Source organism: Triticum urartu, chromosome 3A, assembly GCF_056163025.1.
Source record: "Triticum urartu cultivar PI428250 chromosome 3A, HENAU_Tu73, whole genome shotgun sequence".
NCBI classification, from domain to species: Eukaryota; Viridiplantae; Streptophyta; class Magnoliopsida; order Poales; family Poaceae; genus Triticum; species Triticum urartu.
Window position 1 is genome coordinate 568,271,414 of NC_141875.1, and position 25,137 is coordinate 568,296,550.

Genomic DNA, 25,137 nt, shown 5'->3' on the forward strand with positions numbered 1-25,137 from the left:
GCCAACGTAGTCCTCAACTTCAACGCATTCCTAGAGAAAACCAAGCTGAAAGACGATGGCAGCAACTATACGGACTGGGTCCGGAACCTGAGGATCATCCTCATAGCTGCCAAGAAAGATTATGTCCTACAAGCACCGCTAGGTGACGCACCCGTCCCACAGAACCAAGACGTTATGAACGCTTGGCAGACACGTGCCGATGACTACTCCCTCGTTCAGTGCCGCATGCTTTACAGCCTAGAGCCGGGGCTCCAAAAGCGTTTTGAGAGACATGGAGCATATGAGATGTTCGAAGAGCTGAAAATGGTTTTCCAAGCTCATGCCCGGGTCGAGAGATATGAAGTCTCCGACAAATTCTTCAGTTGTAAGATGGAGGAAAATAGTTCTGTCAGTGAGCACATACTCACTATGTCTGGGTTACATAACCGCTTGACTCAGCTGGGAGTTAATCTCCCGGATGATGCGGTCATTGACAGAATCCTCCAGTCGCTTCCACCAAGCTACAAGAGCTTTGTGATGAACTTCAATATGCAGGGGATGGAAAATACCATTCCTGAGGTATTTTCAATGCTGAAATCAGCAGAGGTAGAAGTCAAGAAGGAACATCAAGTGTTGATGGTGAATAAAACCACTAAGTTCAAGAAGGGCAAGGGTAAAAAGAACTTCAAGAAGGACGGCAAAGGAGTTGCCACGCCCGGCAAGCAAGCTGCTGGGAAGAAGCCAAAGAATGGACCCAAGCCCGAGACTGAGTGCTTTTATTGCAAGGGAAGTGGTCACTGGAAGCAGAACTGCCCCAAATACTTAGCAGACAAGAAGGCCGGCAAAACAAAAGGTATATATGATATACATGTAATTGATGTGTAACTTACTAGTACCCGTAGTAGCTCCTGGGTATTTGATACCGGTGCAGTTGCTCACATTTGTAACTCAAAGCAGGGGCTATGGAATAAGCGGAAACTGGCAAAGGACGAGGTGACGATGCGCGTCGGGAATGGTTCCAAGGTCAATGTGATCGCCGTCGGCACGCTACCTCTACATTTACCTTCGGGATTAGTATTAAACCTTAATAATTGTTATTTAGTGCCAGCTTTGAGCATGAACATTGTATCGGGATCTCGTTTAATTCGAGATGGCTACTCATTTAAATCCGAGAATAATGGTTGTTCTATTTATATGAGAGATATGTTTTATGGTCATGCTCCTATGGTGAATGGTTTATTCTTAATGAATCTCGAGCGTAATGCTACACATATTCATAATGTGAGTACCAAAAGATGTAAAGTTGATAATGATAGTCCCACATACTTGTGGCACTGCCGCCTTGGTCACATATGTGTCAAACGCATGAAGAAGCTCCATGCAGATGGACTTTTAGAGTCTCTTGATTACGAATCATTTGACACGTGCGAACCATGCCTCATGGGTAAGATGACCAAGACTCCGTTCTCAGGAACAATGGAGCGAGCAACCAACTTATTGGAAATCATACATACCGATGTGTGCGTTCCAATGAGTGTTGAGGCTCGCGGTGGCTATCGTTATGTTCTCACCCTCACTGATGATTTGAGTAGATATGGGTACATCTACTTAATGAAACACAAGTCTCAAACCTAAGTTCAAGGAATTTCAGAGTGAGGTTGAGAATCAACGTGACAGGAAAATCAAGTTTCTACGATCAGATCGTGGAGGAGAATACTTGAGTCACGAATTTGGCACACACTTAAGAAAATGTGGAATAGTTTCACAACTCACGCCGCCTGGAACACCTCAGCGTAATGGTGTGTCCGAACGTCGTAATCGCACTCTATTAGATATGGTACGATCTATGATGTCTCTTACCGATTTACCGCTATCTTTTTGGGGCTATGCTTTAGAGACTGCCGCATTCACTTTAAATAGGGCTCCGTCGAAATCCGTTGAGACGACACCGTTTGAATTATGGTTTGGTAAGAAACCTAAGTTGTCGTTTCTAAAAGTTTGGGGATGCGATGCTTATGTCAAGAAACTTCAACCTGAAAAGCTCGAACCCAAGTCGGAAAAATGCGTCTTCATAGGATACCCTAAAGAAACTGTTGGGTATACCTTCTACCTCAGATCTGAAGGCAAGATCTTTGTTGCCAAGAATGGATTCTTTCTAGAGAAAGAGTTTCTCTCGAAAGAAGTAAGTGGGAGGAAAGTAGAACTTGATGAAGTGTTACCTCTTGAACCGGAAAATGGCACAACTCAAGAAAATGTTCCTGAGGTGCCTGCACCAACTAGAGAGGAAGTTATTAATGATGATCAAGATACTTCTGATCAAGCTCCTACTGAAATTCGAAGGTCCACAAGGACACGTTCCGCACCAGAGTGGTACGACAACCCTGTCTTGGAAATCATGTTGTTAGACAACGGTGAACCTTCGAACTATGAAGAAGCGATGGCGGGCCCGGATTCCGACAAATGGCTAGAAGCCATGAAATCCGAGATAGGATCCATGTATGAAAACGAAGTATGGACTTTGACTGACTTGCCCGTTGAACGGCGAGCCATAGAAAATAAATGGATCTTTAAGAAGAAGACAGACGCAGATGGTAATGTGACCATCTATAAAGCTCGGCTTGTCGCTAAGGGTTATCGACAAGTTCAAGGGGTTGACTACGATGAGACTTTCTCACCGGTAGCGAAGCTAAAGTCCGTCCGAATCATGTTAGCAATTGCCGCATTCTACGATTATGAGATATGGCAAATGGACGTCAAAACGGCATTCCTTAATGGTTTCCTTAAGGAAGAATTGTATATGATGCAGCCGGAAGGTTTTGTCGATCCTAAGAATGCTGACAAGGTGTGCAAGCTCCAACGCTCGATTTATGGGCTGGTGCAAGCATCTCGGAGTTGGAACAATCGCTTTGATGAGATGATCAAAGCGTTTGGGTTTACCCAGACTTATGGAGAAGCCTGCGTTTACAAGAAAGTGAGTGGGAGCTCTGTAGCATTTCTCATATTATATGTAGATGACATACTTTTGATGGGAAATGATACAGAACTCTTGGACAACATCAAGGCCTACTTGAATAAGAGTTTTTCAATGAAGGACCTTGGAGAAGCTGCTTATATATTAGGAATCAAGATCTATAGAGATAGATCGAGACGCCTCATAGGTCTTTCACAAAGCACATACCTTGATAAGATATTGAAGAAGTTCAATATGGATCAGTCTAAGAAGGGGTTCTTGCCTGTGCTGCAAGGTGTGAAATTGAGCTCAGCTCAATGTCCGACCACAGCAGAAGATATAGAAGAGATGAGTGTCATCCCCTATGCCTCAGCCATAGGTTCTATTATGTATGCCATGCTGTGTACCAGACCTGATGTAAACCTTGCAGTTAGTTTGGTAGGAAGGTACCAAAGTAATCCCGGCAAGGAACACTGGACAGCGGTCAAGATTATCCTGAAGTACCTGAAAAGGACTAAGGAAATGTTTCTCGTTTATGGAGGTGACGAAGAGCTCGTCGTAAGGGGTTACGTCGACGCTAGCTTTGACACAGATCTGGATGACTCTAAGTCTCAAACCGGATATGTGTATATTTTGAATGGTGGGGCAGTAAGCTGGTGCAGTTGCAAGCAGAGCGTCGTGGCGGGATCTACATGTGAAGCGGAGTACATGGCAGCCTCGGAGGCAGCACATGAAGCAATTTGGGTGAAGGAGTTCATCACCGACCTAGGAGTCATACCCAATGCGTCGGGGCCAATCAAACTCTTCTGTGACAACACTGGAGCTATTGCTCTTGCCAAGGAGCCCAGGTTTCACAAGAAGACAAGGCACATCAAGCGTCGTTTCAACTCCATTCATGAAAATGTTCAAGATGGAGACATAGATATTTGTAAAGTGCATACGGACCTGAATGTAGCAGATCCGTTGACTAAACCTCTCCCAAGAGCAAAACATGATCAACAGCAGAATTCCATGGGTGTTCGATTCATCACATTGTAACTAGATTATTGACTCTAGTGCAAGTGGGAGACTGTTGGAAATATGCCCTAGAGGCAATAATAAAAGCATTATTATTATATTTCCTTGTTCATGATAATTGTCTTTATTCATGCTATAATTGTGTTATCCGGAAATCGTAATACATGTGTGAATAACAGACACCAACATGTCCCTAGTAAGCCTCTAGTTAACTAGCTCATTGATCAACAGATAGTCATGGTTTCCTGACTATGGACATTGGATGTCATTGATAACGAGATCACATCATTAGGAGAATGATGTGATGGACAAGACCCAATCCTAAACATAGCATAAGATCGTATAGTTCGTTTGCTAGAGTTTTTCTAATGTCAAAGTATCTTTTCCTTAGACCATGAGATCGTGTAACTCCCGGATACCGTAGGAGTGCTTTGGGTGTGCCAAACGTCACAACGTAACTGGGTGACTATAAAGGTATACTACGGGTATCTCCGAAAGTGTTTGTTGGGTTGACACGGATCAAGACTGGGATTTGTCACTCTGTATGACGGAGAGGTATCACTGGGCCCACTCGGTAATGCATCATCATAATGAGCTCAAAGTGACCAAGTGTCTGGTCACGGGATCATGCATTACGGTACGAGTAAAGTGACTTGCCGGTAACGAGATTGAACGAGGTATTGGGATATCGACGATCGAATCTCGGGCAAGTAACATACCGATTGACAAAGGGAATTGTATACGGGGTTGCTTGAATCCTCGACATCGTGGTTCATCCGATGAGATCATCGAGGAGCATGTGGGAGCCAACATGGGTATCTAGATCCCGCTGTTGGTTATTGACCGGAGAGTCGTCTCGGTCATGTCTGCATGTCTCCCGAACCCGTAGGGTCTACACACTTAAGGTTCGGTGACGCTAGGGTTATAGGGATATGTATATGCAGTAACCCGAATGTTGTTCGGAGTCCCTGATGAGATCCCAGACGTCACGAGGAGTTCCGGAATGGTCCGGAGGTAAAGAATTATATATAGGAAGTGCTATTTCAGCCATCGGGACAAGTTTCGGGGTTATCGGTATTGTACCGGGACCACCGGAAGGGTCCCGGGGGTCCACCGGGTGGGTCCACCTGCCCCGGGGGGCCACATGGGCTGTAGGGGGTGCGCCTTGGCCTACATGGGCCAAGGGCACCAGCCCCAAGAGGCCCATGCACCTAGGGTTCACAAAAGGGAAGAGTCCCACTAGTGGAAGGCACCTCCTAGGTGCCTTGGGGGGGGGAGGGAAACCTCCCTTGGCCGCCGCCCCCCTAGGAGATTGGATCTCCTAGGGCCGGCGCCCGCCCCCTTGGCCCTCCTATATATAGTGGGGGAAGGAGGGATTTTCATCCACGCCTTTGGTTGCCTCCTTCTCCCTCTCCAACACCTCCTCCTCCTCCATAGCGCTTGGCGAAGCCCTGACGGAGTACTGCAGCTCCATCACCACCACGCCGTCGTGCTGTTGCTGGAGCCATCTTCCTCAACCTCTCCTTCCCTCTTGCTGGATCAAGAAGAAGGAGACGTTACGCTGACCGTACGTGTGTTGAACGCGGAGGTGCCGTCCGTTCGGTGCTAGGATCTCCGGTGATTTGGATCACGTCGTGTTCGACTACCTCATCCCCGTTCTTTGAACGCTTGCGCTCGCGATCTACAAAGGTATGTAGATGCATCCGATCACTCGTTGCTAGATGAACTCATTGATGGATCTTGGTGAAACCGTAGGAAAATTTTTGTTTTTCTGCAACGTTCCCCAACGGCACCGACTCTCACGGCTAAAATCTTACACTACACAACATCTCTCTGTAGGAGTAGGTCGATCTGTCGCTCTCTCTAACACACACATGCTGTTAAACACACACACACACAAGCACCTTGGTCCCATTGCACCTTCTAACGTGACTTATTACACCTAGATGGAGGGAGTAGTAAGTATACGAGATACAGTGGCGCACTGACTTTAGTCGAATACAAGTGCCCAAAATTTGTGTGTATGTTATAATAAGAATTCACTTAAAATAGTATGTGAGCGAACATAGGGATCAATTGGACAGTGTTCCCGAGCAGTAGCGAGATGTGTGAGGTAAGAAACACCGCTGGCGCTTTTAATTTTTCTTATTAATTTGTTTGTTTCACCCTCTGAATGGTGGGACCCAACGTACTACGTGGAGAGAGGTAAGGTGACTAAGGCTGCATTATTTCTGCACCACTGTGGATAGTTTTACCACCAAAGCCACATGACACGATTATGATTGAAATCCCAATGAATCCCACACACACAAAAAAACACGGCATGCTTGTCACACGAATGCAGGAATGTATAAAAGGTTATTTCCCTCTCGTTGAACATAACGGGAGGGTTGTGTAGCTGGTTAGCCTGTTCGCTCATCAAACTTGAGGTCTCAGGTTCGATAACTACACTTGAGCATAATTTGTGCCAGGAGGATTCTTTGACTGGTCAAAATGTTTTCTAGGGTTTGCACGCTTCACACTCTCTCTCCAGTATATATATACACGCTGGAGCCTCAACGCTTGTAGTTTCTCTCTTCACACTCTCTCGCCCTCTCCCGTTGGAGCCTCAGCACTTGTGGTTGCTCTCTTCACACTCTCTCGCCCTCTCCAGATCTAAACAAGACTTCATTGGCCTCTCTCTCCCCTCACTGCTGCTCAAAGAGCCGGCAGGATCCGTCCGCCGGGAAGGGAAGGAGGCTTAACGCTGTCGCCGTCGGCGAGGGACTACCGGCGCAGCTGTTCACTTTCCACCCAGCGGCGACGCGGGAGGGCCTCCGACCCCTTCTTCTTCGCCGCCATCCCGTCGCCCACCGAACCACGCCCCAAGAACCTTAAGGTATAATTTACTTACTCCACATGCATTTGTGTAGCTGCATGTATACCATGAATCTAGGACGTGGTTCAAAGAGCAAAGGAGTGGGGGAAAGTAGTGGGAAAAGTTGTATATAGCATGAATCTAGGACGTGGTTCAAAGAGGAAATGAAGGGGAAAGTTGTGTAGCATGAATCTAGGACGTGGTTCAAAGAGGAAAGGAATGGGGGAAAGTAGTGGGGAAAGTTGTATCACATAAATCTAGGACGTGGTTCAAAGAGGAAAGGAAGGGCGAAAGTACTAGTTCAAAAAGGAAAGGAAGGGACAAGGCTGTAGAGTTTGAGCAGGACTAGATTTGCTGCGCTCACATAAGGAAAGGTGTCTAAAGATATCAAAACTGGGACCAACACATATATGCTCCTTTGTTGTTTGTTCTTTGTTGCAACAGACTGTGCATGACCACAGTACAACGGTACATGCACATGGTGCTGGTGCGTCCACTGTCCCGTGCAACTCATTAGCTATTGTTAATCTAAGGACCTGTTTGGTTAAAACTCCCTAGTCCCTACCTGCTTGGTTCCATGGACTAAACATGGACTAGAGGTTATTAAATGACATGCTAAAAGACCATGTTGCCCCTAGTAATGAACTAATAGAGACAAGGTGCGATGCGTGGCAGGGGCAACTGTTGGAAAAAGTCCCAAAAAGACTCCCTCGGGGTCTTCTTTCTGTAGTCCCAAATGCCCACTTTTAGTCCCTAAAAGTCCCTCCTGTTTGGTTTAGATGAGACTGACACGGAGTTTTTTTCGTCCCTACACCAAAATGTCCCTGTAAACAAACACCCTCTAATATTGCCGCTGGAAAATTGATGCAATGCCACAGTTAAAAGCAAATTACATGTTTAACGAATTTTATTGTTAATATAATCTCTATGTTAATAACAATCAATGCCACCGTTTGAGAAATGCTACTATCTTGCTTTCTTTCCCATTTAGATAAGGTAGATGCTTCTTTTTGTTGGCTTCTGTGTCATCCACTATTATTGACCACTAATTGTTTCCTTTGCACCTCTGTGTAAACAGGGTTATCTACTTCACCTCGTTGCCATTGTGATCTTTTGTTGCACTGCACAAAACACTTTTGTTTTAAGAGTGTTTTGTGCAGTTCAACCAAAATGTCACACCGACAATGTTGCTTCATTGCTTGATCTTAGTGGAACTCACAAGAGGAGATCTTACTTCCTATCCATTAAGGCGAATTTGGTTCAGATCTTCTTCTTGTGAGTTGTTTGAATTCCACATCATGAGAGGTCAGTACTAGCCTTCTTTCACATGATTCTGCAGTGTGATTTCATATGTTGTGCTACTTGTACGATAATGTTGCTTGATTTTAGTGAACCACACAAATGGAGACAAGGCTTTTAATCTGTATGTGCACCGTAATATCTCATTGAGGTAAGATAAGGATATTTCACAATTGCTGGCCTGTATTTTGCCACTTTCATCAGAAAATTAAGTTTAATACTATACTTGTGCTCCCTAATTGACATGCCAAATCTTACATTGAAGGCGAAGCTTGTCTGTTATTGAACCAAGTGATGAAGGGGAAGAACAAGCGAAAGAGAAACAAAAATCAACTCCCGGTGCTGTAATGAAGCACTGGAACTGTGATGACACAAGTAATGATATAGTTTTGCATCTTAATTTATTGCTATGGCTGGAACGAGCAATTGTTTTGCCACTGATTTGATGCCACTCTTAATGTAATATGTAATTATCTCTACTTGTGCAAATAGGGATCTTCTTTGAAGATACCATATATTTTAGTGGAACTACACAAGAAGATGTTGGAAACATTAAACTAATCGAGGAGTATATAGTAAGCATGGCCACCACCGTAGATAGCAACAGATGGTTCCGGAGAAGTGCTTCATCTGTATGCTCTACACAATAAGCCTCCTGACAAAGGTTGGTACTTGCCCACTGATTTCATCCATATGATTGAGCTTTGTCATCTCTATTGGTGTTGTGCTACTGTTTAGATACTGTCATGAAAAAGTGGTATTGTCCTTGAGAAGTGCTTCATCTGTGCTGTTTTAAATATTTCCTTTCCTTTTTTTTCGAGCAAACAGGGATGCTAGCATTTAGTAGTCCTCTTGTCTTTGCACAATAGGATCATCTTCCTCTGAAGAACAATATGGAGTACGTGAAGTGACTAGTTCCGATTATGCCAGGATGAAGAAGCCATGTATATCTTCTCATCAGAAGGAGCAGTTGAAGGATGGTTACATTACTCCCCACAAGACCAAACTAACTTCAGCTCAGAAGGACTGACAAATCTCCATTTTTTGCTGTGATGCACGAGTACAATGTTGTTCTAGGATTCTTTCTGGTGAGTTCCATTTTTCTAAAAGTGTGCTCTACATGGACCATGCATGTGCCTGTTGAAACTGTCAATTCATAGTATAGTTTGCTTTATACTAATCACTTTTTTGTATTTGTGCAAACAGGGGTGCTCAGCTTGATTTCAATGGGAACTGCACAAAATGTTCATGAATACATCGAATCATTCATTTCCACCACTAGAAAGGAGGTGCCGATAAGTTCAAGGCGTTGCAACATATAAGGGCAAAAAAAACGCGCTACACGCGAATTTGGTTGATTTTGGTGGAATGCACAAAAAGAACAGCTGATTTATTTAACACGAGGTGTCATGTCAATGTCCGAACTGATGGCAAACCCTGCCCATTCCACAATCATAGGCATTTGATATTTTGGAATGGGACAACTTTGTCAAATTTTTTTTGACAGAAAGACTGTAGGGGTACCCCCTACAGTATAATTGGTGCAACAAACCCAACTTGCAAGTACCATGCCTTGAACCTGGGTGGGTGGGAAGGCATCAGCCCCTTCCCACCACTAGGCTATGCCTTAGTCTGCAACCTTGTCAAATTTTGAACCTTGTCAAATTTTTCTCATTGATTTTAGCAAGACATGCATTTGATATTTTCGAATGGGACGCCTTTTGCTGTCAGCAGTGTCGATCAATTTTTTCTTTATTCTTTAGTTGTGAAGTAAATATCGCCTCTGACATGTGAGTCGCTGAGATGCATAATCATCGATTGTTTTGAATGTTCTCTATGAATTTCCAGGCCTGTGTGTTTGATTGCAATGTACAGAAACGCTAAAAAGCTGCTCAAACTCTTTGTACTCCTTCTGTTCCTTTTTTACTTCGCACATTGTGAAAGTGCATACTTTTTGTATAAGATTGGTCAAAGTAGAGATACTTTGACTGCAGGCAAAACTTGTATGCAGACTAGGACCGGAGGGAGTACATGTGAAACTGCTGCAAACGAGGTGATCACCCTGGGAATAATGCTAGTATGTATTGTTTTGCATGTTCATCCAATGCCAGTGATACAGGAATTCGAACTAATCGAAATAAATTCATTCATACACGGTCGGATTTCATATAAACATGCTAGATTTCATTACATTTCATACATTCTTCAACTAAAAAGGGGTGCACTGGAGGTATAATTAATTAACCGAAGCTACCCACCTGTGTCCCGCTGAGCCGAACAGAAGCTTCAGTGACTTAACTGCAGGTGCAGTTGCATAACTGACATGTGGTCTGTTGGGCCCACGTGTCAGTCAGCCAACTCCACCAGCAGTTAAGTAGAAGCAGTGTTCTTCTCCAGCGCAGCTCTTCGACTCCACATCGCCGCCAAGAAGCTAACCAGCCGTCAATGGTCAACCCGCCTAGCTTGGCTTCAACCGGAGGGCAGCAGTGGTGGCCTTACTTGGACCCGAGCAACGACGACCTACCGTGTTCTACTCTTCCTCGTTTTCTGTGTGGCGCAGTCTCATTGGCAGCGGGCGGGGCCTCGGTAGAGCCGGCGATGTCCTCTGTCTCATTGGCGGCAGGGTGGGGCCTCAGCTGAGCCGACGATGTCCTCTGCCTCGTTGTTGGTGGGGCGGGGCCTCGGCGGAGCCGACGGTGTCCTCTGCCTCGTTGTTGGCGCCGCGGGGCCTCGGCGGAGCAGGGCCTCGTCGACGCCAGCGGAGCGGGGACTCATCGGAGCCGGCATTGTCCTCTGCTTCGTCCTCGGTCTCGCCAAACAGCGCCTCGCCCGCTTCATCGCCCTCTTTGATAGCCTCTTTGTAGGCGGCCGCAGCCTCCGCCACCTGCATGCGGTACCGCCAGCGCTCGAGGCGGCCCTTGCGGGTGGAGCGGTGCGAGTCGAGCAGTGCCTCCTGCCCCGCCCGCTCCGCGGTGATATGCTCCTCCGCCTGCAGGTGCTCCTGGAGGAGATGGTGGTTGTAGGCGGCGTTGGCCTGCGCCTCCCGGAACTGCTCCTCACGCATCTGCCTCACCCTGTCCATATATTGGGCACGGGCCTCGCCGATGGTCATGGTGCAATGCACCAGTGAGGATGGCGCGGTGGAGGGGGTTGGCGCCGGATCGTCGACTACCATGTTCTCCATTGGGACGTCGTCGTCCTCCGGCTGCTTGCCGGCCAGCCGGTCGGCAGCAATGGCTGCCATCTCCTTGTGGTCCGTCGTCTGCCCGTCCCGAAGAGCGTTGGAGCGCGAGGAAGCCATGGTGGGCAGTAGTGGTGTGGACAGGAGAAAGGGAACGGATGCAGATGACTGCAGCTATGGCCAGCATAGCAGTTTATATAGCAATGGTGGGCGGGTGGAGGGACGAACGTGTGGCGCCGGAGTAGCCGCCTCGGCAACCGCGTATCATTAATGTGGGTGGCAGATGGACGGACGGACGGCACTTGTGTCGTTTGAAGGCGGAGCAATCGCCTGCACCGGGAAGCGGGGCGGGCGGCGCTGACTATTTCGGGCGGAAAGCGCGCGCGGGCGAGGAGATGACTTTACTTGGAGAGGATGACAATGGGGACCCACCAGGTCCATAGCCTCACGTACGCAAGTGCCTCCTTATTATATATATATATATATATATATATATTACTATAATTTATTTTGCTTCCTCCTGGTTTCCTGACACCGCGGTCCCACACCATTGTCAACCTATGTAGTAATAGTCAATAAACGAGAGAATTGCACAAGAATCGGCCGACAGCTGGGACCAAGCAGCTCGAGCAGTATTTGTGTTTTTGAGGTGTGAGCACTACAGAGTTTTTCGATGTTTAGCCCAGATATTAATTTTTCTCCTCTGAACAACAACGAAAACATCACTGCAGGTATTAACTGGGCGGGCTGTGGCCCGTCTAGCCCAGGTCAGATATCCAGCCCAGATATTAATTTTTTTCAAGCTGAAAATGGCTAGCCCAGCTATACTTTTTTTAGGAATACCCAGGCAAGGTCAAGTTGTTATTCTCCGCCCCGCTGGGCTGCAAATCTTTCCTAGGAGGGATGCATTAGGCTTAACAAGAAAATGGGCTTTAAGAAATAATAAATGGGATGTAATTATAAAAACTGGGCAGTAACTATAAAAAATGCACCAAGCACGTGATTACTTTATACAATATTATTTTTGGATATTGAAAATTTTAATTTCATTAATTGTTGCGAGTGCAATGTTTCGTTTGATTTTTACGTAATATAAATTTATATTGAAATTGTATTTAACCTGACTATAAATTTCGGAATAAAGATATTTCGGATCCCATCAAAATGTGGGAAATTTCATTGAATTCTGTTTTCAACGGTTGGTTGAAATGGGCTGTGATACGTCCATTTTGAATCATGCTTTTATATCGATATTTATTGCATTATGGATTGTTATTTCACTTTATGTCACAATACCTATGGCTATTCTCTCTTATTTTACAAGGTTTACATAAGGAGGGAGAATGCCAGCAGCTGGAATTCTGGGCTGGAAAAGGAGCAAATATTAGAGACCTATTCTACGCAACTCCAAAAGTCCTGAAACTCCACGGAACATCTTAAAATAAATAAAGAAAAATCCTCGCCAAAGATGAAGGCCAGGGGGCCCACACCCTGCTCACGAGGGTGGGGGGCGCGCCCCCCTAGGGCGCGCCCTCCTACCTCGTGGGCCCCCTGGTGGCTCTCCGACGTCTATCTTCTCCTATATGAAGTCTTTCGATGAGAAAAAAATCAGAAGGAACTTTTCGGGATGAAACTTCGCCGCCACGAGGCGGGACCTTGGTGGAACCAATCTAGAGCTCCAGCTGAGCTGTTCTGCCGGGGATACTTCCCTCCGGGAGGGGGAAATCATCACCATCCTCATCACCAACGCTCCTCTCATCGGGAGAGGGCAATCTCCATAAACATCTTCACCAGCACCATCTCATCTCCAAACCCTAGTTCATCTCTTGTATCCAATTCTTGTCTCAAAGTCCGGGATTGGTGCTAGTAGGTTGCTAGTAGTGTTGATTACTCCTTGTAGTTGATGCTAGTTGGTTTATTTGGTGGAAGATCATATGTTCAGATCCTATATGCATATTATTACCCCTCTGATTATGAACATGAATATGCTTTGTGAGTAATTACGTTTGTTCCCGAGGACAAGGGAGAAGTCTTGCTATTAGTAGTCATGTGAATTTGGTATTCGTTTGATATTTTGATAAGATGTATGTTGTCTAGCCTCTAGTGGTGTTATGTGAACGTCGACTACATAACACTTCACCATTATTTGGGCCTAGAGGAAGGCATTGGGAAGTAATAAGTAGATGATGGGTTGCTAGAGTGACAGAAGCTTAAACCCTAGTTTATGCGTTGCTTCGTAAGGGGCTGATTTGGATCCACATGTTTCATGCTATGGTTAGGTTTACCTTAATACTTTTGTTGTAGTTGCGGATGCTTGCAATAGAGGTTAATCATAAGTGGGATGCTTGTTCAAGTAAGAACAACACCCAAGCACCGGTCCACCCACATATCAAATTATCAAAGTATTGAACGCGAATCATATGAACGTGATGAAAACTAGCTTGACGATATTCCCATGTGTCCTCGGGAGCGCTTTTCCTATTATAAGAGTTTGTTCCGGCTTGTCCTTTGCTATAAAAAGGATTGGTCCACCTTGCTGCACTTTATTTACTTTTGTTACTTGTTGCTCGTTACAATTTATCTTATCACAAAACTATCTATTACCACTTATTTCAGTACTTGTAGAGAATACCTTGCTGAAAACCGCTTATCATTTCCTTCTGCTCCTCGTTGGGTTCGACACTCTTACTTATCGAAAGGACTACAATAGATCCCCTATACTTGTGGGTCATCAAGACTCTTTTCTAGTGTCGTTGCCGGGGAGTGTAGCGCCTTTGGTAGGTGGAATTTGGTAAGGAACAATTTATATAGTGTGCTGAAATTTACTTTCACTTGTTACTATGGAAAGTAATTCTCTGAGGGGCTTGTTCGGGGTATCTTCACCCCATCCAGTAGAGGAAAGAGTTGATCCTCAACCTACTGAACCTATTGAAAATGAAACTCCTTTTGAATTTCCTTCGGGTATGATGGAAAAACTGCTAGCTAACCCTTTTACAGGAGATGGAACAAAGCATCCTGATGAGCACTTAATATATGTGGATGAAGTTTGTGGGTTATTTAAGCTTGCAGGTATACCCGATGATGTTGCTAAGAAGAAGGTCTTCCCTTTATCTTTGAAGGGAGACGCATTGATATAGTATAGGCTATGTGATGATATGAAATCATGGAACTATAAAAGATTGAAGTTGGAATTTCATCAAAAGTATTACCCTATGCATCTTGTTCATCGTGATCACAATTATATATATAATTTCTGGCCTCGCGAAGGGGAAAGCATCGCTCAAGCTTGGGGGAGGCTTAAATAAATTTTATATTCATGCCCCAATCATGAGATCTAAAGAGAAATGATTATTCAAATTTTTTATGCTTAGCTTTCTGAAAACAATCGCACCATGCTCGATACTTCTTGTGCTGGCTCTTTTATGATGAAGACTATTGAATTTAAATGGAATTTATTTGATAGAATTAAATGCAACTCTGAAGATTGGGACCTCGACGAAGGTAAGGAGTCAGGTATGACACCTAAGTTTGATTGTGTTAAATCTTTTATGGACACCGATATTTTCCGTAAGTTTAGCCCTAAATATGGACCTGACTCTGAGATAGTAGCTTCTTTCTGTGAATCTTTTGCTACTTATGTTGATCTCCCTAAGGAGAAGTGGTTTAAATATCATCCTCCCATAGAAGTAAAAGTAGTTGCACCTATTAAAGTTGAAGAAAAGACTGTCACTTATAATGATTCTATTGTTCCTACTTCTTATGTTGAGAAACCACCTTTCCCTGGTAGAATAAAGGATCATGCTAAAGCTTCAACTGTTGTTCGTAAAAGCAATATTAGAACTTATACACCTCCTGATCAAGTTAAAGTAGAACCTAATATTGCTATTGTTGAAGATCTCTTGTCTAATAATATTGATGGGCATGTTATTCAGTTCGAAGGTGAAACTGCTAGAATTGCTAAGCCTTGTGATAAAGATAAACATAGACCTGTGGTAGGCGTGCCTGTCATTTCTGTTAAAATATGAGATCATTGTTATCATGGCTTATGTGATATGGGTGCAAGTGCTAGTGTTATACCGCATACTTTATACGAAGAAATTAAGAATGAAATTGCACCTGCTGAGTTAGAAGGTATTGATGTCACAATTAAACTTGCCAATAGAGATACTATTTCACCAATTGGAATTGTTAGAGATGTTGAAGTCTTGTGTGGGAAAACTAAATATCCTGCTGATTTTCTTGTTCTTACTTCTCCGCAAGATAGCTTTTGTCCCATTATATTTGGTAGAACCTTCTTGAACACTGTTAATGCTAGGATAGATTGCGAAAAGAATGTTGTTACTATTGGCTTAGGTGATATGGTTCATGAGTTTAATTTCTCTAAATTTAGTAAACAACATCGTGAGGAAGAATTACCTAGTAAGGATGAAATTATTGGTCTTGCTTCTACTGCCGTACCTCCTAGTGATCCTTTAGAACACTATTTGCTAGACCATGAAAATGATATGTTCATGAATGAAAGAAGGGAAATAGATGAAGTATTCTTTAAACAGGAACCTATTCTGCAACACAATTTGCCTGTTGAAATTTTAGGGGATCCTCCTCCACCCAAGGGTGATCCCGTGTTTGAGCTTAAACCTTTGCCTGATAATCTTAAGTATGCTTATCTTGATGAAAAGAAGATATATCCTGTTATTATTAGTGCTAACCTTTCAGAGAATGAAGAAGAAAGATTATTGAAAACTCTGAAGAAGCATCGTGCTGCTATTGGATATACTCTTGATGATCTTAAGGGCATTAGTCCCACTCTATGTCAACATAAAATAAATTTGGAAGCACATGCCAAACCAGTTCGTGATCCTCAACGACGTTTGAATCCTAAAATGAAAGAAGTGGTAAGAAAAGAAATACTCAAGCTTCTGGAGGCAGGTATAATTTATCCCGTTGCTGATAGTCAGTGGGTAAGTCCTGTCCATTGTGTCCCTAAGAAGGGAGGTATTACTGTTGTTCCTAATGATAAAGATGAATTGATTCCACAAAGAATTATCACAGTTATAGGATGGTAATTGATTTCCGTAAATTAAATAAAGCTACTAAGAAAGATCATTACCCCTTACCTTTTATTGATCAAATGCTAGAAAGATTATGCAAACATACACACTATTGCTTTCTAGATGGTTATTCTGGTTTCTCTCAAATACCTGTGTCGGCTAGAGATCAATCAAAGACTACTTTTACATGCCCTTTTGGTACTTTTGCTTATAGACGTATGCCTTTTGGTTTATGTAATGCACCTGCTACCTTTCAAAGATGCATGATGGCTATATTCTCTGACTTTTGTGAAAAGATTTGTGAGGTTTTCATGGATGATTTTTCCGTCTATGGTTCCTCTTTTGATGATTGCTTGAGCAATCTTGATCGAGTTTTGCAGAGATGTGAAGAAACTAATCTTGTCTCGAATTGGGAAAAGTGCCACTTTATAGTTAATGAAGGTATTGTCTTGGGGCATAAAGTTTCTGAAAGAGGTATTGAAGTTGATAAAGCGAAGGTCGATGCTATTGAAAAGATGCCATGTCCCAAGGACATCAAAGGTATAAGAAGTTTCCTTGGTCATGCTGGATTTTACAGGAGGTTCATTAAGGACTTCTCAAAAATTTCTCGGCCTCTGACTAATTTATTGCAAAAAGATATACCACTTGTATTTGATTATGATTGTGTAGAAGCATTTGAAATACTTAAGAAAGCATTAGTCTCTGCACCTGTTGTTTAGCCACCTGATTGGAATTTACCCTTTGAAATTATGTGTGATGCTAGTGATTATGCTGTAGGTGCTGTTCTAGGGCAAAGAGTTGATAAGAAATTAAATTTTATTCATTATGCTAGTAAGACTCTAGACAATGCTCAAAGAAATTATGCTACTACTGAAAAAGAGCTTTTAGCAGTTGTATTTGCGTGTGATAAGTTCAGACCTTATATTGTTGATTCTAAAGTAACTATTCAAACTAATTATGCTGCTATTAAATACCTTATGGAAAAGAAAGATGCTAAACCTAGACTTATTAGATGGGTTCTCTTGCTACAAGAATTTGATTTGCATATTGTTGATAGAAAGGGAGCTGAGAACCTTGTTGCAGACAACCTGTCTAGGTTAGAGAATGTTCTTGATGACCCACTACCTATTGATGATAGCTTTCCTGATGAATAATTAAATGTTATAAGTACTCCTCGTAGTACTCCATGGTATGCTGATTATGCTAATTATATTGTTGCTACGTTTTATACCTCCTAGCTTCACATACCAACAAAAGAAAAAGTTTTTCTATGATTTAAGACATTACTTTTGGGATGACCCACATCTTTATAAAGAAGGAGTAGATGGTGTTATTAGACGTTGTGTACCTGAGCATGAACATGAACAGATCCTACGCAAGTGTCATTCCGAGGCTTATGGAGGACACCACGCTGGAGATAGAACTGCACATAAGGTATTGCAGTCTGGTTTTTATTGGCCTACTCTCTTCAAGGATGCCCGTAAGTTTGTCTTATATTGTGATGAATGTCAAAGAATTGGTAATATTAGTAGACGTCAAGAAATGCCTATGAATTATTCACTCGTTATTGAACCATTTGATGTTTGGGGCTTTGATTATATGGGACCTTTTCCTGCCTCTAATGGATATACACATATTTTAGTTGCTGTTGATTACGTTACTAAGTGGGTAGAAGCTATTCCAACTAGTAGTGCTGATCATAACACTTCTATTAAAATGCTTAAAGAAGTTATTTTTCTGAGGTTTGGAGTCCCTAGATATCTAATGACTGATGGTGGTTCACACTTTATTCATGGTGCTTTCCGTAAAATGCTTGCTAAATATGATGTTAATCATATAATTGCATCTCCTTATCACCCTCAGTCTAGTGGTCAAGTAGAGTTGAGCAATAGAGAGCTCAAATTAATTTTGCAAAAGACTGTTAATAGGTGTAGAAAGAATTGGTCTAAGAAACTTGATGATGCATTATGGGCTTATAGAACTGCATATAAAAATCTTATGGGTATGTCTCCGTATAGAATGGTTTATGGAAAAGCATGTCACTTACCTCTCGAACTAGAACATAAGGCGTATTAGGCTATTAAAGAGCTCAACTATGATTTTAAACTTGCCGGTGAGAAGAGGTTATTTGATATTAGCTCACTTGATGAATGGAGAACCCAAGCTTATGAAAATGCCAAGTTGTTTAAAGAAAAAGTTAAAAGATGGCATGACAAAAGGATACAAAAGCGTGGGTTTAATGTAGGTGATTATGTATTTCTATACAACTCTCGTTTAAGATTTTTTTTAGGAAAACTTCTCTCTAAATGGGAAGGCCCCTATGTTATCGAAGAGGTCTATCGTTCCGGTGCCATAAAAATCAACAACTTCGAGGGCACAAATCCGAAGGTGGTAAACGGTCAAAGAATTAAACATTATATCTCAGGTAATCCCATAAATGTTGAAACCAATGTTATTGAAACTGTAACCCCGGAGGAATACATAAGGGACACCTTCCAAAACGTTTCAGACTCCGAAAAGGAATAGGTATGTGGTACGGTAAGCAAACCAACTCCAAAACAATTTTAAGGCAATATTTCTCCGTTTTGGAATATTTAGAAAAATAGAAAAAATAAGTAGCAGTCCGGGAAGGACACGAGGGCCCCACGAGGGTAAAAAATTTTGGTCGGTAAAAAATTCATTATATATTCTCCCGAAGGTTTTGACTCCCGTATCACGCACATTTCCTCTGTTTTTGTTTTCGAGCTGTTGCTGCTGCAGATTAAATCAACATGTCTTCCCAGGATTCAGAAGGAGAAATCTATGTGGATGATTACTTAGCAAATCCAAAGGTCTATGGAGATGTGGAACACGATGGATGGACCAAGGAGGAAGAAGAGGACTATGAACCCAAGGGGAAGGAGGAGACGAGCTCAGATGAAGATGAAGCACCATTACCTCAACCTGAGGACATGCACGTGGAGTTCAAAAAGTCAAGTCTCCCTGATAGGGTAAAGAAACCCAAGTTTGAGTTTATCCCTTATCGTCTCTTGCAGGAAAATAAGTAGGACCTATGCAAAAAGATATTAACCCTGGAGTGGGAGATTGATGATCTGAGGGATCAAAATGCCGTCCTCAAGCGCAAATTAAGGGAGAAGCCTAAGCCATCAACTAAGCCAACATCACCACCACCTTCTTCACCGACAAAGGAGACATATTCACATGGGTATGGGCACTCCCCTTGGCAACTGCCAAGCTTGGGGGAGGTGCTCGGTATCGTATCACCATCACAACTCCTATCTTTATCGTTTTTCTTAGTTCGATCCTATTAGTAGTATCTTGATCTAGTGGAATAAAGTTTATGGCATGATCTAGTTTTGAGTTTTGCTTTTTGATCCCTCTATGTAATAGAGTCCGTGAGTTATATATAATAAAGATTAGTGTTGAGTCAAGGGCTTGATTATTTTGCCATGATCTTGGGTGAATAAAAGAAAGGAGAAAAAGAATAAAAAGAAACAAAAAGTTCATATTGATCTTATTGAGAGTAGTGACTTCACATAGAAAGAGTATGATGATTAAAAGTTGTTGGGAGTTGGCAGACATAGCTTTGGTCATTGTTGCAATTAATAGGAAGTAATAAGGAAAGAGAGGTTTTCACATATAGATATATTATCATTGACATCTTTTATGATTGGGAGCACTCATTAAAATATGACATGCTAAAGGGTTGATGTTGGACAAGGAAGACAACGTAATGAGTTATGTCTTTCTTATATCTGAGATAAAGTATGTTGTCATGGATCCTCTAACTTGTTGAGCTTGCCTTTCCCCCTCATGCTAGCCAAATTCTCAGCACCAAGTAGAAATACTACTTGTGCTTCCAAATACCCTTAAACCAGTTTTGCCATGAGAGTCCACCATATCTACCTATGGATTGAGTAAGATCCTTCAAGTAAGTTGTCATCGGTGCAAGCAATAAAAATTGCTCTAAATATGTATGATTGATTGGTGTGGGAGAAATAAGCTTTATACGATCTTGTGATGTGGAAGTAATAAAAGCGACGGACTGCATAATAAAGGTTCATATCACAAGGGGCAATATAAAGTGACGCTCTTTCGCATTGAGATTTTATGCATCCAACCATAAAAGCGCATGGCAACCTCTGGTTCCCTCTACGAAGGGCCTATCCTTTATTATTATCTTCTACCTTATGCAAGAGTCATGGTGATCTTCACCTTTTCTTTTTCATTTTATCCTTTGGCAAGCTCAGCATGTTGGAAAGAACATGATATATATATATATCTAATTGGATGTAGGGGAGCATGAACCATTATTGTTGACATTACCCTTGAGGTAAAAGGTTGTGGGGCAAAACTATAAGCCCCTATCTTTCTCTATGTCCGATTAAAACTCCGTAACCACAAGTATTGCGTGAGTGTTAGCAATTATGGAGGACTAAATGATAGTTGAGTATGTGGACTTACTTTTTAGCTCTGACATAGACTCTTTCCGATGTTATGATAAATTGCAATTGCTTCAATGACTGAGATTATAGTTTGTCGGAGCCCAATAAGGTTTATGATTTATACTTTTGCATTGTGAATGGATCATCACTTGAACATAAGTAATCATATGACAATATATATATATGTTGCTGTTATGAGAATAATCATGATGCCTTCATGTCCGTATTTTATTTTTATCGACGCCTCTACCTCTAAACATGAGGACATATTTATTGTTATCGGCTTTTCGCTTGAGGACAAGCGAGGTCTAAGCTTGGGGGAGTTGATACGTCCATTTTGCATCATGTTTTTATATCGATATTTATTGCATTATGGATTGTTATTTCACTTTATGTCAGAATAATTATGGCTATTCTCTCTTATTTTACAAGGTTTACATAAGGAGGGAGAATGCCGGCAGCTGGAATTCTGGGCTGGAAAAGGAGCAAATATTAGAGACCTATTCTGCACAACTCCAAAAGTCCTGAAACTCCGTGGAACATCTTAAAATAAATAAAGAAAAATCCTTGCCAAAGATGAAGGCCAGGGGGCCCACACCCTGCTCACGAGGGTGGGGGGCGCGCCCCCTACCTCATGGGCCCCCTAGTGGCTCTCCGATGTCCATCTTCTCCTATATGAAGTCTTTCGATGAGAAAAAAATCAGAAGGAACTTTTCGGGATGAAACTCCGCCGCCACGAGGCGGAACCTTGGCGGAACCAATCTAGAGCTCCGGCTGAGCTATTCTGCCAGGGATACTTCCCTCCGGGAGGGGGAAATCATCACCATCGTCATCACCAACGCTCCTCTCATCGGGAGAGGGCAATCTCCATAAACATCTTCACCAGCACCATCTCATCTCCAAACCTTAGTTCATCTCTTGTATCCAATTCTTGTCTCAAAGTCCAGGATTGGTGCTAGTAGGTTGCTAGTAGTGTTGATTACTCCTTGTAGTTGATGCTAGTTGGTTTATTTGGTGGAAGATCACATGTTCAGATCCTATATGCATATTATTACCCCTCTAATTATGAACACTAATATGCTTTGTGAGTAATTACGTTTGTTCCTGAGGACAAGGGAGAGGTCTTGCTATTAGTAGTCATGTGAATTTGGTATTCGTTTGATATTTTGATAAGATGTATGTTGGCTAGCCTCTAGCTTAAACCCTAGTTTATGCGTTGCTTCATAAGGGGCTGATTTGGATCCACATGTTTCATGCTATGGTTAGGTTTACCTTAATACTTTTGTTGTAGTTGCGAATGCTTGAAATAGAGGTTAATCATAAGTGGGATGCTTGTTCAAGTAAGAATAGCACCCAAGCACCGGTCCACCCACATATCAATTTATCAAAGTATCGAACGCGAATCATATGAACGTGATGAAAACTAGCTTGACGATATTCCCATGTGTCCTCGGGAGCGCTTTTCCTATTATAAGAGTTTGTTCCGGCTTGTCCTTTGCTATAAAAAGGATTGGGCCACCTTGCTGCACTTTATTTACTTTTGTTACTTGTTGCTCATTACAATTTATCTTATCACAAAACTATCTGTTACCACTTATTTCAGTACTTGCAAAGAATACCTTGCTGAAAACCGCTTATCATTTCCTTCTGCTCCTCGTTGGGTTCGGCACTCTTACTTATCGAAAGGACTATGATTAATCCCCTATACTTGTGGGTCATCAGGCTGTACTTTTAACAAACTGTAAATGGGATGTAGTAAATTCCATTAGAATTCAAAAATGGGCTACACATTCTTACAAATCTCAAATGGGCTATAAGTTCTGTGCCACAAACTTCTGGCCTTACTAAGTTGACGCGTCCCCTAAAAAAACAGAGTTGACGCGTATGCAAGGCTTTGTCAACTTATAGTCAACACACGGTTCTAGCAGCAGTGGCCGTTGGATGTCCACCCAACGGATGCCGTGCTTCTTCTTCAATCTCGGATATTCTAGCTTCACCCGCCCAAAAAATGATTCCTCCCCCTGACATCTGGGGCGCACCGTTTTGGAAGCTGACCTGTGGGCCTACTAAGTTGACGTACCAAGGGCTTTGTTAACTTAGTCAATATAAACGATTCTAACTGCAGTGACCGTATGATGTCCATCCAACGGCCGACGTGCTTCTTCAACCTCTGGTCTTCTTGTTCCAGCCGCCCAAAGCAGCGCCGGTCGTGTCGCCTGCTCCTGCCTCCCATGGCCGACTGTGCTGCCGCGGAGGCCTCACTGCCCCCTACTACTCCCACCGCTGGCCAGGCCATCCCTCCACTCACCCACACTCCCTATTATTCTGCGGCGACGGCAGCGCAGCCGAACCAGTGAACCCTCGTACTCCTCTTCGCGTGTGCATCCACTGCCTCGTCTTCCCCGGCTCCGTGTTGTCCCCTTCCTAGGCCTCGTCATCGTCCACCGCCCTGGTGCTCTTGACGCGGCGTGGTCAACGTGGTCAAGGAACGACTTCCATCGGACGTGGACTGTACGTGGAGAGGCTGACAACTGGGTCCACGGCAGCCGCAAGGAAGTGCCTCCTTATTACGCGCAAAATAATTATTCCTCCACCTGACAGCGGGGACCCACCAGACGGGCCACCGTATTTCGCGAAAAAAATGATTCGCCCCCTAACTGCTGGGACCCACGAGCTACATCTTCGCACGCAAGGAAGTGAGTCCGGGAAAAAAACGATCCGCCCCCTGACTGCTGGGACTCACCAGCTACATCTTCAGACGCAAGGAAGTGCGTCCGAAAAAAAACAATTCGCCCCCCCGACTACTGGGACCCACCAGCTACACCTTCGCACGCAAGGAAGTGCGTCTGGGCAAAAAAAAATGATTCGCCCCCCTGACTGCTGGGACCCAGCAGCTACACCTTCGCACGCAAGGAAGTGCGTCCGGGCAAAAAAAACGATTCGCCCCCCTGACTGCTGGGACCCACCAGATATATCTTCGTAGGCAAGGAAGTTCCTGAGAGTCGGGACCCACCTGGTCGAAGCGTACGTAGCATTGTCATTCTGGTCGCGAACATGTACGTACATACTGGTCGATGTAGAGGCGCGCACGTGTCATAGTAGAGGCGCGCATGTGTCGTAGTAGAGGCGCGCATGTAGCATGTACACGTACGTACAGCGACCAGGGTGTAAGAAAGAAAATACGGCCACGTATGTGTACATACGGGTAGGGTCTCGAACGCCTACTCGTGCATACGTACGGCCAGGGCTCGTGTACATGGCTGGGTCGGAACGGAGAAACAGCATCGTCGTCGTGTTCATGGGGAGGCAATGGAATGCGTCGTGTTCTTGAGGAGGCAACGGAATGCGTCATGTTCATGGGGAGGCAACAGAATGCGTCGTGTTCATGGGGAGGCAACGGAATGCGCTGTGTTCATCGGGAGGCAACAGAACGCGTGGGAGCCAACTGGCTGGGTCGGAACGGAATGCATGGTCATGTTGATCGGGAGGGCTTGGACGGAACATGCGATGGAAACGAGGCCTGGCGTATCACAGAACGGAGGGAACGGACCTCCTACGGTCGAAACGGGGGTCCTGTTGATCGGGAGGGGTGTGGTGTACCACAAAATGGAGGAAATGGACCTCCTACGGTCGAAACGGGGGTCCTGTTGATCAGGAGGGGTGTGGCGTACTGCAAAACGGACGAAACGGGCCTCCTACGGTCGAAACGGGGGTCCTGTTCATCGGGAGGGGTGTGGCGTACCGCAAAATGGGACTCCACGAGATACTGTTCATCTCCACCGTCGACCTCCTCCGGCCTCCACGGGCTACCGTCGACCTCCTCCAGCCTCCACGGGCTCCTGTTCATCCAGCCTCCACCACGCGCTACTCCACCGGCTACTGTTCCACCACCCCTCCATTGTCTACTGTTCATCCAGCCCTCCACCCACGGGGTCCTATTCAACCACCCATCCACGGGCACCCCTCCACCGTCTACTGTTCATCCAGCCCTCCACACCACGGGTCCTGTTCATCCAGAGGCAACGCCACCGCTCACTGTTCATCCACCCCCCGCAACGCTCACTGTTCATCGAATCGATCGGCTTCCAGTTAGCAGCAGTAGCGAAGGAATTGCTCGATCGGGTTCAGTTAACAGCCATCGATCGATCGCTCGGGCTCAGTAACGCGTAGCCTGTAGTGGAATCGCTCGGGTTCAGTTAGAGCCCAACGCCTCGCTCGGGTTCACTTAGAGCCAACGCCTCGCACACACGCGCGCACGTGTATGAGAGAAACGCGCATCGCTCGGCCCCCGACCTCCCACTGTAACCGGGAACTCCCCGAAATTTTCCTCACCCTCGCTTCTACCATGGTTTTTTCCA